Source organism: Podarcis filfolensis (genome assembly GCF_964270895.1).
Source record: "Podarcis filfolensis genome assembly, chromosome: 9".
Taxonomy (NCBI): Eukaryota; Metazoa; Chordata; class Lepidosauria; order Squamata; family Lacertidae; genus Podarcis; species Podarcis filfolensis.
Window position 1 is genome coordinate 34,448,950 of NC_139610.1, and position 15,723 is coordinate 34,464,672.

Sequence of the window (15,723 nt, forward strand, 5' to 3'; positions counted from 1 at the left end):
TGGGTGCTAGTACTCATTTTATTTGTTTGTTTGTTTCTTTGCTTGCTTGCTTGATTTCATTAATTGTTTGCCATAAAAGAGTGATATTACTTAGACACACATAAATCACATGAGAGATGCTCACCACAGCAAACATTTTACATGTGTCCGATTGGTGCACGTAAGGTGTCTGAAAAGGGGCAGGAGCAGAATTGGGTGGGCTTATGCACACTCCACCGATGTACGCAGGGGTCAGGAATGGAATCCCTATGCAAAATAGTCACCGATGTTACAAAGATATATCCCTTCTGGAAAGGTTATTGTGTTTGCATGCATTATACACACACACACAAACACACACGTGTGTACATAAACCCACACCCGCCAATGCCTTCTTGGTATGCAAACAGTTTATTATTTATTATTTATTTGTATACCACCCTTCTTCTGAAGATCACCGGGCTTTTCACAACATTAAAATACCAAATGAAAACACAATGCATAACTTGGATCTTTACATAGACTGTAAGAAGACCAAAATGTTCACATTTTAATGTATCTGCCTGGAGAGAATGTAGTTCTCAATATATAATTTACTTGTCAACATTTATATACCTCAGGATTGTAAAATCCCTCTAAGTGGTTTACACTTTAACAAATATGCAATTTCATAAAGATCAAGTTCCCACTGTACAGCTGGCAGGCCCTAGAAAGAAGCTTCTTAGATGCAGTGCCTTTTTGTATATGGCTGCATTCAGAAAATACTTTATTCTGTTTACCCAACATTTCCTTACTTAATAATTTCCACATTTCATGTGATCTTTCACACAGCATAAAACTAATGGAATGTAGTGGATGTTTAGCACTAATTTCCAGGCTAATTGTTTTCAAAAAAAACCCCATTCTTTTGCAACCTTTTTAAACCAGAAAATAATGGGAGTTTTCTGATGCAATTTCCATGATAAAATTTGTGGCGGTCTTCCAGCATATAGTTCTTTCACGCCATTTAAAAGTTAATGTGACATTTTTCAATTTAAAAAGCCACAGATCCATAATGCAACAGGTAATATACAGTGCTAAAGGAACATTAGAATCAGGAATAGAAGCACTAGCATTATAATCAGGAAAACAGTTTAATAGTACAATTGGGGAGAGCAATAATGTGAAAAAATGACTTGGGAAAGGCAAAGCTTGGCCATTTATGAGATCATGATTTCTATGCTTGTCAAAATGAGGAAGTGTGCTTCCCTCTTCACCTTATTCAGCTACCGTCAGTTACCATTCATCGCTGACCCTTCCCCTCTCCCTGCCCCCCAGTAGTGGATGTCTGAGGCCTGTCATTGCATGCAGGGAGAGTGGAACTCCCAGAAGGCAGGGGCTATTTCTGTCACATAAGGATTTGCAGATTTTTAGAACAATTTAGGCTTTAACTTCTGCGTGATGACTCATTACATCTGGGAGATTGCACAGTTGGTCAGATTTGTCTCAATGAGTTAGATTTTCTGAGCTCCCCCCCGCAAACACACACACACATTTGGGTCTAGGAGAAGCAGTACTGACAGCAGTGGGCTTGCCACCTTTCCCCAAATTTACTATTATAAAAGTTCCATGTCTGGAGGCAGAGTTGCCTTTCCACTGGTGTTATGTACTGAAGTTCTCACCCTGGGCCAGCAGGGGGATACTGTAGATAGTTTTCACTCAGGTCCACGTCAGTTATTTTAGGTGGGAAACCCTGGGTTGTTGTTGCTACAATGTTGACAGCCGGCTGCCTATAAAAGCAGGCCGGCTGAGCTGTTTGCTGTTCAGTTCTGTCCAGCTTACAAGTAAAGAGCTGCTCTGGAGAAATCGCTGTGTCGTCTGCTATGTTCGCCCACAACTTAACAACTGGTGTCTTGGCATTGAATACAAATGACTGGGGAATTCTCAAGCAGCTCCCCCGGAAATAGGAGAGCCAATGCAGGCTGAAACCTCATCAGCTAATTTAGAATGGTGGGGTTTTGGGGGGAGGGGAGAGACTGACAAGCTGTAGCTCTTCTGCAGGAAGATGCACGAGCCACATCCTCTTTTTCACCTGGCTACCTAGCTAACCCCTAGCAAAGGAAGGTGCTGCTGGATCAAACAAAAAACTAATGCTTTCGAGATACTTCTGTTAAGAAGGTTGACTTGGTGTGTGGTTGGGGGCATCACTTAGGCTTCTTCTTCTTCTTAAGACCACAGGACAAGGCAAACTGTGATGTCATTCTCTGTCCTGCCTTACAAACTATTCTGAATGTTGGAGTGGCAGGGCTAGTTCAGCTGCAGTTTAGCCCATGAACTCAGAGATGAGCAGGAAGGTCGATTCTTCATTCAGAGAGACAAAACACAACAGAGAACTCCACGGGCATGTGGAGCCTGGTGTGGCAGTTGCCAGAACTGAGGATCTGAACCTCCCACTTCCTCCCAAGGCTCCTCCCCAGGTAGCCGTCTTCTCAACCGTCTCAAACTCCTTTGAGGAGGGGCTCCTTGTGCCTTTTGTTCTGCTACAGGTAACACCCTCCTCATTCTTGGGGACAGAGGAGGAAGGGATAAGGAAACAGTGGAACTGGCAGGTGGCTGGGAATCTCACAGCCTCAGTCTCCTCCTCCTCCTCAGCTGCCTCAGTTTCACTTAATCTTGTTGCTTGCTCAGCCTCTAACCCATCTGCACCCCCTTCATCCTCTGACCTTTCTCCAGCATCCCACCACCACTCTCCTGGCTCTGGGGTTTCCCACTCTGATGCTTCCCTGGGCCGGGGGGGGCGAGTTTCCCCGCTGTAGCCTCCCACCATTCCTCCTCATCTAGCCAGTCCCTGACATGGAGGAAGACACAGCTGTCTCTCCTTCTCTTCAATGTTCCAAGTAACTAAAAGAAGATTTCAATCCATATGCACCCTTCCATGTGAAAGCCAAGATCCTCACATGTCTCCTCCAGATTGATTGATTGATTTTATTTCATAAAATTGCACGGAGGTAGGGGGACTTCAAAACAGTTTACAAAAAAAGCTAAAATAATAAAAATATCACTAAAATAATTACAGCCTTAATTTAAAGCATGCATAAGATTGAAACTGCAATAGATTAGACTAAAACAGATTAAAACTCATACAAACTTTCTAAACATCTGAGTAGGCTTGTCTAATTAAGAATGTCCTTGCCTGATATCGATAGGCAAGGAGTGTTGGTGCTGCCACACTAAATGGTTGAGCTCTTACAGATGCGGTTTGGGTATTATGTGCCCATTCCACCAATTAAAGCAGTCGAATGGGCACATATGGGGTAAGGCCAGTGCTTATTTTCTTCTGGGGGTACTCAAGGGCATGTAGTACCGGCCCCTGTTTTTCTAGAAGAAAAGTACTGGGTAAGGCAATCTCATAGGTAAACTGCTCCCAATTTGTTAAGGGCTTTACATACTAATAGCAAACAAACATTGAACCAGTAGCAGATTGGCCACCAGTGCAGACCTCTGAGCACCAAAGCCACTTAAAGCAGGACTGGGGAACCTGCAGCCCTTCCGACACGGGGGCCTACAACTCCCATCAGCCTCAGCCACTTTGTCCAATGGTCAGGTATGATGGAAGCTGTAGTCAAGCAACATCTGGAGGGACACAGGTTTCCCACCCCTGATTTGCAACTTTGAAGGCCAATACCAGCACATTTAAACCAAGCCTGGAAACAAAATAGGCAGCTTATAAAGCTAATACTAATAATACTTTTATTATTTATATTTATTATTTATACTTTCATTATTTATATATATTTATTTATATGGGGTAGCCCCAGCCACTGTGGCCAGCTCGCAACAAAATATTAAAAACACAATCAAACATTTAAAACTTCCCTACACAGTGCTCCCTTCAGATGCAACTAGAATCACATGTGGGTTCTGGGTCTGCCCTCCCGCATCACCACACCCTACGTAGTCACACAGTAGGGGGGGAAATCCTGATGCAGAGAAGCTGTTCTACAATGTTCTGCACTGGATCATGCAGGTTTCTTAACTATGTGGGGATCCTACATAGAGCAGGCTCCCTGTTTCAGACCCCACCACCACCTCCAATCTGTGGGTGGCGAGGCCGGTGACTGCCACCCCACTTCTCCCCTTCACACAGTTAGCATCCTGCGAGGGTGGCTTGTCCAATGGACTCCTGATAAGTAGACAGAAAATGGGACAAAGATCAAGGGTGTCTGTGCGTGTGTGGAAAATTAATATACGGCTTCAGCAGCCAATCCTTTGCTGCAAGTCTCCAGCAAAAGATGATTGGCCAAGGCCCTACAGGGTTGGGTCCATTTGTTTGCTTTTTTAACTCTGACGTTTGACTACAATATGGCGTTAGTTAAATTGTATTCCCTTCTTATATGAGTAATATTATATGTACAAGGATTAATGAAAGCACATCAAACACTCCTTGGTGTTTCTCCAGAAATATATACACAGGGAAGTGATATTATTCAGCATTAGATGGGATAATCTAATAGTTTAGGAAAGCTTCTGAATTTTTGTGCGGGTTGAGTCTCTTTTTTCCTCCTAAGTCTGAGTCAATAATATTAACTAAGAACAGATCCATAAATATTTACTATGGAACAGAGAAACACATGTGAATTTCCTCAGAAAGCCCCATTCAGCAATCCGATGTTTATTTTATTCAGTTTGCTGCTGGTGCTCTGGGATCAATGCCAGGGTTACAAATGCTGTTGAATAAATCCCAGAGTGACCCTTCTCCCCTACATCTTAAGTCTTATTAGCATCGTTCATTATGAAAATAAGATCCACCTTCTCCTCCTCCTCTATCCTTCTCCCCATAGAGCAATCCATTAGGAATGGCATCAAACAGGAAATAATGATAACCTCAACGTAAAAGAAAGAATGAATGGGAGGATGAATAGCATCAGGGGAGCATGATGGAATGGTGGGTGGAGGAACAGGTGGGGAGTGTCTGTTGAGAAGAACTCCCTTGGACAGAGAATAGAGAAAGGAGGGGGGGCAGAACAGTGAGACCAGCAAGGGAAAAGACCTAGGGCGCGTACACGCTGCATGATAATGTGCATTCAGTGCTGGATGCTGGCACCTTTTGGAGGTGCTGTATACATGATGTCATCTCTGTCTTACACTATTTGTCTTTCTAAAGTGCATTCTGCTGGAACGGTTATAATCTGATTAGGTCACAAAATGCACTTCTCGTGCACTTGCTGAATACATGTGTACACAGAGAGGGCTCTCTCAGCTCATCTCCTGTGGGGGCAGATCTACAGATGCTGCCACTCTCCCTTGCCATGTTTAACTTGTCTATGAATGAAATAGGCAAGACAGGAAGCACTAACTCAGCCCCCTCTGTATACCAGTATATAGCTTTTTACATCAATACATAAAACACACCAATTTCCAGCCCTTCTCTTTCAAAACACTGTGATGTGTGTGTGTGTAGATGATAGGTAGATAGGTAGATAGGTAGAGTGAGTGAGTGAGTCTATGGCAAAAACACTGGCTTGAAAACATGCCCACAGACAACATGGGTAGTAGCTGCTGCTTTAGATGAGGTTATTGCACAAAGGTGTGCAAACTGCGAGCCACTATGTACAGAAGAGCACTGTGAAAAAGTGACCTCTGTGTGCTTCAAAGGCCACATGTGTACACAGCTAAAGATACAAAGCAAGTGGTTAGGACAGCTGATGAAAGCAAGGGGTGAAGAGATGAAAACAGCATGGCTCCCATCCCAGAAGGAAGGCTATTCTGCCTCACTCCTTCTCCCATTACATGTGGACAGAGTAGTACCTTTGAATCGGGAACTGGGGACCTATCCTGACAGTTCTGAACTGGTCATTAGATACACACTGAGTCATTAAAAACAAAAAAACAAAAAGAGCTGCCCGAAAACACAATGTACACCCTGCTCTCTGTTTTCCCTTCCAATCTGATTTGAAGAGTTTGGGTTTTGTTTTTTTCCTTTGAGAACATGGGATCTCCGGTGCTCTCATGGCCCCTTGGAGAGCTCATTATCCAATTTGCTATCATCACCCAGCAACAGTTCACACCCTGAAGTTAGATTTAGTGGTTGCAATGCTTACTTCCAGTGCAGTTCAAATGAACCAGGTCAAAGGAACACAACACTGGTAATTCAAGCACAGATGTTTAACAGAGACAAGTTCAGATCTCAGCTTGCCAGGACGGCAGTGTTTAGACATGCAAAAGAGTCCAAGCTGTGTAGCAACAAGGCATCTACAGAACAAACTGGGCTTTGACAAGCTGTTGTAGGCTATGATAGGATGGGTTGTTTCACAGACATTCAATACATTGAATATTGTACCCAAACCACTTAATATCTGAAACTCCTGTCTGCTAGCCACATTTTGCTCTATCTGGGTGTTCATAAGCCTTATTTCTGTCCCAATTTTTGCCTGGGCCATGTAACATTCATAATTCAACACAGAATTATTAAACACATAGATGGGCAGGCCATGCTAGTTTTTACAAAGGACAGTATTATGTCACCAAACTTTTAGGAGTCTTTGACTATAGAAATGAGTATAGAGGAGTGGTGGCCATTTTCCCCAAACCATGATTTTGTGGATTCCAAGCACCACTCACCCGATGTCATTGTGTTGTTAGATGATTGACAGGAGGATGGTCCCATCCACCTTTAAAATTTGGTCCTTGAGGCTGATCCAGATAAGGATCTGGCCAGTGGAGCCACATAAGTCCGCCACCTCTGAAGTAGAGAGAGAGAGTCCCTCCTTGGGTATCCTACTTGGGTATTCTACTTGTCTTTAAAACAAATATGTGAGCAGTTAGAATGGGGACAAGTGTCTTCCACTGCACTCATCACCATCAACAAAATTCTCAAAGGTGTACTTCCAGGTGTCTGAATTAGACAGTTAGCCTCCACAATACAGGAGGCTACAAAGGTTTGTCCACTGAATCAGTATTTCCCAGCCAGTGGCTCGTGATCCAGAAGCAGGTTATGAAGCCTGTGCAAGTGGGTTGCTAGGTTTATAAGTAAACTCCAAATAATTATTGCATGTAATCCTTAACTGGCACGATGAATACCTCTGACAACTTCTTTCTTTTGCCAGCCTCATACGCCTCCTTCCGGCAACTCCTGCAGCCAAGCTGGTGCCACACATATTGCTCTCGCTTTTCTATGGACCACATCAGTGTGGCCGAGAGAAGGGTCTTGTCTGGGCAGCCCCGGGGAGGTCACTTCAGTGCTCCTAATGCTGCAGTTCAACTTCAGCCCCCAGAAGCGTGCTCCATTGTCTTATGAGATAGATGGGTGTCAACAACAAGTATAATGCAGTGTTGACATTTGTAACCACACTACTCTCTGGTGGCTAGCGGAAGATACGGCAATAGTTCACCACAAGATGCTCATACAGGGATTTGTTTTGAGTGACTATTACAGCTCACCTGATGCACAGGTGCCACCTTTGGCTAGAGCTAGCTGAAGTATTCCATGAAGTGCTTATCTAATACAGCAAAAGGGATGGACAAAATGATAGCTCTTTTATGATTCTCAAAGCCAGTTAGTGTTTTAGATTCAGGTAGGTAGCCGTGTTGATCTGATGCAGTCGAAATATATAATTTTTTCAAAAAAATTATTGGTATAAGCTTTCGTGTGCATGCACACTTCTTCAAATACCTGAAGAAGTGTGCATGCACATGAAAGCTTATACCAAGAACAAACTTAGCTGGTCTCTAAGGTGCTGCTGGACAATTTTTTTTATTTTTTTATATATTCCAATTAGTGTTTGATATCTTATGTTCAGAAATCGACTGTGACAACCTCCACCTAACACAAATAATTGTTGCCTCTGGGGCCATGTGCTGCAGAGACTATTTGAGTTAAGAGAAGGATTACATGCATTTCTTTTGAACTAAAAGCTTGAGTTGCAAATTATTTAGCCCACACAGATTGGCTAGCGAAGTTAGCATACTTCACAAACATGTTTAGTAACCGGAATGACTTGAATTTAAGCGTACAAGGCAGAGACAAATACATCTTTATACATAACACTGCTTTCATGAAAAAAAAAGTCACAGCTTTGGCAGATAAGGCATTAGGTTGGAGCCTTAGCTGACATTCTGTTAAAGGATTCCAGGAAGGGATGTCTGTCCGGTAGTCCATGTGGGAGCTGATGGGCCATAGCACCCTTCCCAATGGTGGCTCCAGTGGGATTGTATCACCTGGGGAATGTCAGGGAGGACCCCCAAACCCTGGGTCAACCTCCACTTGCTTATCAACCGGCAATCGGGCTGCTTTATGATGGATACATACCCAATGCCTTTGCGAAAACCGTCTTACTTACACCTGTAATCAATAAAGCTGTGGCGGATTTTCAACCCAATTCAAAATGTCCCACATTTTATTTCTATGGTTGACCCCTCACTGTGCTGAGGGCCTCATGTGCCTGGGCATGCAGTCACAAAAAGGAATTGTGTTCATTATACCTTGTTTATGAGTTTCTAGAGGTAACTAGCTGTTTGATGTAGGCAAGACAGCAGAAGACAAGAGGCAGCACTCAAGGGCGAGTTACCTATCTAATATAATTGTATGTTATTTAGTGCGGCCTTCACTCTGTCTGCCTTTCTCTTCAAACTCAGGCTAGTGACACTTTGCAAAACTTTTCATAAATCTCCGTAGTGCATTGAAACTATAATTTGATGCAATCTAAAGCTCTGTTATTCACAGAACATGTCTCAACGTTTCCGTAACTAAATTTTTACCCGGAAAAAAACAAACATTAACTTCTGACCTTTAACATTACTCAGGTTTTTCTTTCAAAAAAAAAATATTGCAGGGGTTTGTAATCAAATATTTATTTTCCAATCCCAGTCTGATGTGTCAAGACTTTTCCTGCAAGACTTAGTTGCGTATGACTCACTCTTCCAGTGTCTGAGACAAACTCTGAATACAGACTCCTTAGCTTTCTGTTTCCTTCTGTACTACAAATTAGGGAGTATGTTGCAGAAGAAAACCCAAGATGAATAACACCATTTTTGCAACACTGCAACTCTAACATATTCACAGACCTTTGTCCGTGCTGACTTAGCTATCCATAAGTGTTACTAGCTTGAAATGCTAGTATTGTAATAGTTTCCGATCGCTGCTCTTTATTGGGCAAAGGGGGCGGCAGGAGGAAGTGGGTGAGAGGCAGAGGGATATATTTTGCAAGTGGCCTCTGAGGGAGACATACCACCTGGATTGTTTTTAATGGGTCCAAAGCAATCTTATTTATCCAATTACACAGTGCTATTCTTTCTAGAAAAAGAGGTGCCGGAACTCACCATGAACACCTCCCTTGTTCTCTTATAATGGCAATGGAGCCCACCTGAGAGGTGCCGGAACTGAGTTCTGGTGAGTTTTGGCTGAAAAAAGTCCTGCAATTACAGCAGGCTGTATCAGAAGGAAGGGAGGGAGGGAGGGAGGGAGGGATGTGGTGGCACCAGTAGCTTTGATCGAAACCAAACTCCTCCCTCCATCAACTTTCACGTGGGATCAGTCACTGTATCAGGCTGTAGCACAGGATAAAAGGGATGAAGGGCCACTCTCTCAGCACACCTGTGAGATCAGCAATGTGAGCGCCTTTTTATTGTTCAACTTGGTTGGTCATTAGAATGATTTGCACTTAAGAACTTGGACCGGAGTTTGCTTATTTCCTCCTCCCTCCCAATCCATTCTCCTTTGGTGTCATGTATTTTTATATTGTAATCCTGAGAGCAGGGAGTGTCTCTTCCTTTTTTAAATGATTTGTGGGCTGGGCGCCTTTTTTTTTTTTACTGAAGAACTGGATAATTTTCTTTTTGAACAAATAATGAGTAAATTATTCATTATCCAGAGGATTCCCTTCACTGTACTGTAGTCTCATTTTCTTCCCTTTTTCTGTACTGAGTCCCCCTCTTATTCGTTTCTCTTTTCTTTTCTACATTTTCCCAGGCCCCAGGCACTTTTGAAGCAATTTCATTGTCTTTCTCAGGTTAGGAGGACTGGGGACTGGTCACATGTGGCTTGCCCAGTTCTCATTCCCCCTCCTCTGTCAAACTGCACTCTCCCTTGTTTCTTCCTTCCTCTTCCAGGACAGAAGTCATGACCATCCCATGCTCCTTGACCCATTTCCGCCCTTATTATCTCCTCACTGCAACAGCTCCCATAGGCGTGGACCACTGCATTGTCCAATATTTTCACCCTTCCTACTGACTCACAACCCTGCCCTGCTGTGATTTGTCGGTGTTTTTGTGTGTGTGTATGAGCAAGCTGTTCAGAGATGGGGAGAAGTAAAAGAGCATATAAATCCAAATGCTAGCTTATTGTGTGCTCAGCTCACAAAAGCAGAGGTAAACTAATGACTGTTCAAATAAAAGGATATTAATGACTGTCAAATTAGGGAGACATTACAAATTCACAATATACACACATAGTTAAGTGCAAGTGCTATTCAAAGAACAATGCCATGATGTAGCTATAATAGTCTAGAAAATATTAAAATGAGTTTACAGGAGGGGGAAGGAAGATGTGGAGGGGGAGAGGAGAGAAACTGCTGAAATGTAATATTGGCACTAAGATTCCTTCAGATTACAGACAATTCTTGGCAACTGAATGTGTCCCTTTCCCTACAGCATGTTTTGTGGTGTATACCGTATTAAATCAACATGCCATATTACATTGTGGGTAGATGCAAAATGTGTAATATGTATCCACTAAAACTGCAATGTATGAATGATCCAAAGCCATGAAACCCAGGGATCACTTCAAGGCCAATGTATGCATTGCTTGTGCCTTGAAAATGTCGCATAGATTTCTTAGTGAAGGTGTATTTAAACACCTTTTTTAATTCATTATATATCTTCTCCCAAAAGGCCTTCACTCTAGGGCAGGTCCACCAGAGGTGAAAAAATGTTCCTTCATTTTCCTTACATTTCCAACATTTGCTATCAGACGAATGGTATATTTTAGCCAGTTTAACAGGGGTCATGTACCATCTATACATCATTTTCATCACATTTTCCTTCAACGCATTACATGCAGTGAAGTTCAGCCCAGAGGTCCACAACCTTTCCCAATCTTCAAACATAATATTATACCCAATATCCTGCGCCCATTTTATCATTGTTGATTTTACCATTTCGTCATGTGTGTTCCATTTCAGCAGCAAGTTATACATTCTTGAAAGTACCTTAGTCTTAGGTTCTAACAGTTCAGTTTCTAACTTTGACTTTTCCACTTGGAATCCTAGCTTTTTGTCATTTTTAAACACTTCTTTAATCTGAGCATAGTGTAACCAGTCTCGCACTTTGTCTCTCATCTTTTCTAAACTCTGCAATTTCCAGTTGTCACCATCCTTTTCTATTATCTCCCAATATTTTGGCCAGTTGGCCTCCATATTGGCTCTTTTCCGAGCCTTAGCCTCCAGGGGTGACAGCCACCTCGGAGTTTTATTCTCCAGTAAGTCTTTATATTTTGTCCAGACATTAAAGACTGATTTTCTGACAATATGGTTCTTGAAGGCCTTATTTATCTTAGCTTTATCATACCATAAATATGCATGCCATCCAAACGCATTATTAAAACCTTCCAAATCCAAGACATCCGTATCTTCAAGAAGTAACCAATCTTTTAACCAGCAGAAAGCTGCAGCTTCATAATACAACTTTAAATCTGGCAGGGCAAAGCCCCCTCTTTCTTTCGCATCTGTTAATATTTTAAATTTGATTCTGGGCTTTTTGCCCTGCCAGACAAATTTAGAAATATCTTTCTGCCACCTCCGGAAGCACTCTGTCTTGTCTACAATCTGCAGTGTCTGAAACAAAAATAACATTTTTGGCAATACATTCATCTTGATGGCAGCTATTCGGCCTAACAAAGAAAGTTTTAGTCTTGACCAACTATCCAAGTCTCTCTTAATCTCTGACCAACATTTTTCATAATTATCTTTAAATAAACTCAGATTTTTTGCTGTTATGTTTACCCCTAGGTATTTAACTTTTTTAACCACATTTAGTTCTGTCTCTTTCTGAAGCTGTTCCAACTCAATATCTGTCACGTTTTTCCCCAAAACTTTAGTTTTTTGCTTATTTAACTTAAATCCTGCCACTCGACCAAAGTTTTGAATCAGTTGTAGTACTCTTTTCAAACTAGACTCCGGCTCCTGTAATGTCAGAACTAGGTCATCTGCAAAAGCTTTAAGTTTATATTGTTTCGCTCCGACCTGAATCCCTTCCACCAACCGGTCCCCCCTAATCATATTCAGGAGCACTTCCAGAACCGAAATAAACAGTAATGGGGAAATCGGGCAGCCTTGTCGTGTACCTTTTTCAATTTTAAACTCTTCTGTAACCACATTGTTAACTATCAGTTTAGCCTTTTGTTCTGAATATATTGCCTCAATCCCGTTCTCAAACCCCCGTCCCACTCCCATTTCTTTTAAATTCCCCTTCATAAATTTCCAAGAAATGTTGTCAAAGGCTTTCTCCGCGTCTATAAATATTAAAACTGCTTTAGTGTTTATGTTTGTTTGTAAAAGTTCCAATATGTCTATGATGTTCCTTGTGTTAGTAAACATATGTCTGCCCGGGAGAAAGCCTGCCTGGTCTTTATGGATTATCTCACTTAAAACTTTCTTAAATCTTCGTGCCAAAACATCTGCAAATATTTTGTAATCCACATTTAAAAGGGAGATGGGACGGTAATTCTTGAGTTGTGTCTTTTCAGTTTCTGACTTTGGAATCAATGTGATAAATGCTTCTTTCCACGATTCAGGCGCCTTCTTCCCCTCCATTATTTCATTACTGACCTCCAACAAAGGTTGTATCAAATAATCCTTCAATGTCTTGTAGTAGTTAGAGGTCAGTCCATCTGGCCCTGGTGATTTGCCCTGTTTCAGACTCAGGATGGCCTGTTCAATCTCTTGTCGTGTTATTTTGCCATTTAAAATTGTTCTATTTTCTTCTGACAGCTTTGCTAATCCATTTCTCTCCAAAAATTGTGTAATCTCTATTTCATCTTGTGGCCCTTGAGTATATAACTTTTTAAAATACCTCTGGAAGCACTTTCTAATCTCTCCCGGGTTCTGAATGTTCCTTCCTTCAACCTCTAAGTTTGTTACCGTATTTAATCTTTGTCTCCTTTTCAACTGCCAAGCTAGCAGTTTCCCACATTTATTTGCCGATTCAAAAGTTTTTTGTTTCATTGTTTTAATCTTCCATTCTATTTCCTGATTTATCAGCTTGGAATATTGCGCCTGATAAAGTTTAATTTCTCTCAGAATCGGTTGGGACTTCGGGTTAGATCTTAACTTCTTCTCCAACTCTTTGATACTTTCCAGAATTTTATCTTTCTTTTCATTTTGCAGTCTTTTCTTTAAGGAATTCTGTTGAATCAAGAACCCTCTCATCACAGCTTTACTTGCATCCCAGATAGTTCTTTTTTCCACCGTAGTGTTCAAATTAATCTCAAAATAGTCCTTTAAGGTTTTTTGGGCCTTCTTTACAATTCTTTGATCTCTAAACAGGCCATCATTCATCTTCCATCTAAAGGAGCCGATTGGGATCAATGTCATATCCATTCTCAAGGCGTTATGGTCGGAGCATGTTTTGGGGCAGATTTCCACCTTCCTCACCTTAGGTGCCAGACTTCTAGTTATCCATATTTGGTCGATTCGTGTCCAAGTCAGTTGAGCTTCAGAAAAGAATGTTCCTTCTCTTCCCAGGGGGTTTCTAACTCTCCAGATGTCAACCCAGTCCATATTGTCAGTCATTTCAAAAAAGGTCTTAGGTAGTCTTCCCTCTTTAGTAATGTTCTGGTTCTGTGACTTATCCATATTTGTTGATACGACCCCGTTCATGTCCCCCATCATGATGACGTTGTTGTAATCCAGATAATCCAGCATGATCTCATGCAACTTCTTATAAAAATCCGATTTTCCTTCATTTGGAGCATAAATTCCTAATATCAAAATTTTTTCTCCTTGATACTGTACTTCTATTGCGAGGATTCTTCCACTTTCATCTTTAAAGAGAAATTTTGGTGAAAGGCTCTCTTTTGCATAGATCACTACACCTCTCTTTTTAACTGTATCCGATGATATAAATTCTTGACCAAGCCTTTTATTTATTAACACCTTTCTATGGAGCCTAATCACATGTGTTTCTTGTAAGCATATAATGTCCAATTGTTCCTTTTTTAGAATATGAAAAATTTTAGACCTTTTTTCGGGACTGTTACAGCCATTTATGTTCCAACTCAAAAGCTGCAGAGACATCCTGGATAGATCTGGTTATTCTTTCTGGGGTGGTACCTTGTTCTCCGGTCCTTGAGGATCCGAGGGGGCGGGCTCCCCTGGAAGTTCTGGCGCTGGCAATCCAAGTCCTTTGTGGAGGTCTTCTCCGTGTGCTCCCAAAAACTTGTCTCTATCTTCCACTGTTTTGATTTTGATCTTTCTCCCCCTGTAGGTAAAGGATAATCCTTGTGGAAACTCCCACCTGAAGATAATTGCGTTGCTTCTCAACAGTCTTGCCAATTCCGTGTAGTTAGATCTAAGGTCCAGCAACTGCTTAGGAATGTCCTTGTAGATTTCAATTCTCTTGCCCAAAATGTCTAGTGACTTTTCGTAGTGCAGGCCCAAAATCTTGTCCCTTTCCTCCTTTGATCTCAGTGTTATCAAACAATCTCTGGGCTTCTCTGTCCTTCTGACTCTGCCAAGCCTGAAAGCAGATACAATTTTAAAGTCTTTTTCCTCTAACTTCCAAAACTTGGCAAATTCCTTAGTTAAAAATTCAATAAAATTATCTTCTTCCACCTCTGGTATTGACCGTATCCTCAAGTTGGTCTCCCTGTTTCGCAGTTCTGTCATCAAAAAGTAAATCTGATGTTCTCCAACTTGTTTACTGAGTGGTCTTACTTCTTTCTCAAGTTCTTCCAATCTTTGACTAGTATCTTCAGCCAGTTTACGATTTTCACCTACAGCCTCCTTTAATTCTCCAATAGACTGGGCATTCTGTGCAACTTGTCCAGTCAGCTTATTCAAGCTTTCTGTGTTCTGTTCAATTTTAGCTGTATGCAAATCAGCCTTCTTGTCCAGAGCCTCCAGTTTCTCCAAAATTTTCTCCAAGACAGAGCTACTTGTCCCTGAAGCCATATCTCCCAGGTGCAGCTCCTCTGTCTCACCCTCCCCTGCCTGTATTAGGGAGGCCGCCTCTATGTCTGGAGGCAAAGTGGAAGGCAAGGCCGGCACAGAAGATCTACGCTGTGAGGCTGCAGATAAAGTTAGAGTTGTTTGTTTAGTCCTTCCTCTTCTCCTTGCGCCACTCATTCCAAAGTTATCTGTAATCCAAGGTCAATCCAAGTTGTTCCCATGAGAAAGCAGAGTCCCAGATGCAATAGTCAAACAGAGGCCGGGAAAGGGAAAGTAAAACAAAGTCACTGCTGTAAGTCCAAAATCCTCTAGAGGGAGCTTAATACGTCTTCAGGGAAAAGATCAAATCCAAGTTAAACTTATAAATTTAAATCCATGTCTATCGCCTCCACAATGTATTATTTTTAGCAGAGTAAAACTTAAAGCAAAACAGTGTTTCTTACAGTGCCTTGACTGCAACAGTTTCAAAGTATCCAGTTCCAACTCAGAATGTTTCAAAATCTGAATTCAATGTATCCAAAGTTGCAAACTGGTGCTCATCCAGGCAGCTCCAGCACCAGAGATTCTTATTTATTTTATAATCCACTGGTGCCACAGAAGAAGG

The 15,723-nt window shown here is 41.8% G+C and overlaps 1 protein-coding gene across 20 annotated transcripts in view; it reads right to left on the bottom strand.

Annotated features, from left to right (window-relative positions):
• Window positions 1-15,723, bottom strand: part of LOC310770506 (uncharacterized protein) — a 108,221-nt gene that overhangs the window by 48,147 nt on the left and 44,351 nt on the right. The window lies entirely within an intron of this gene.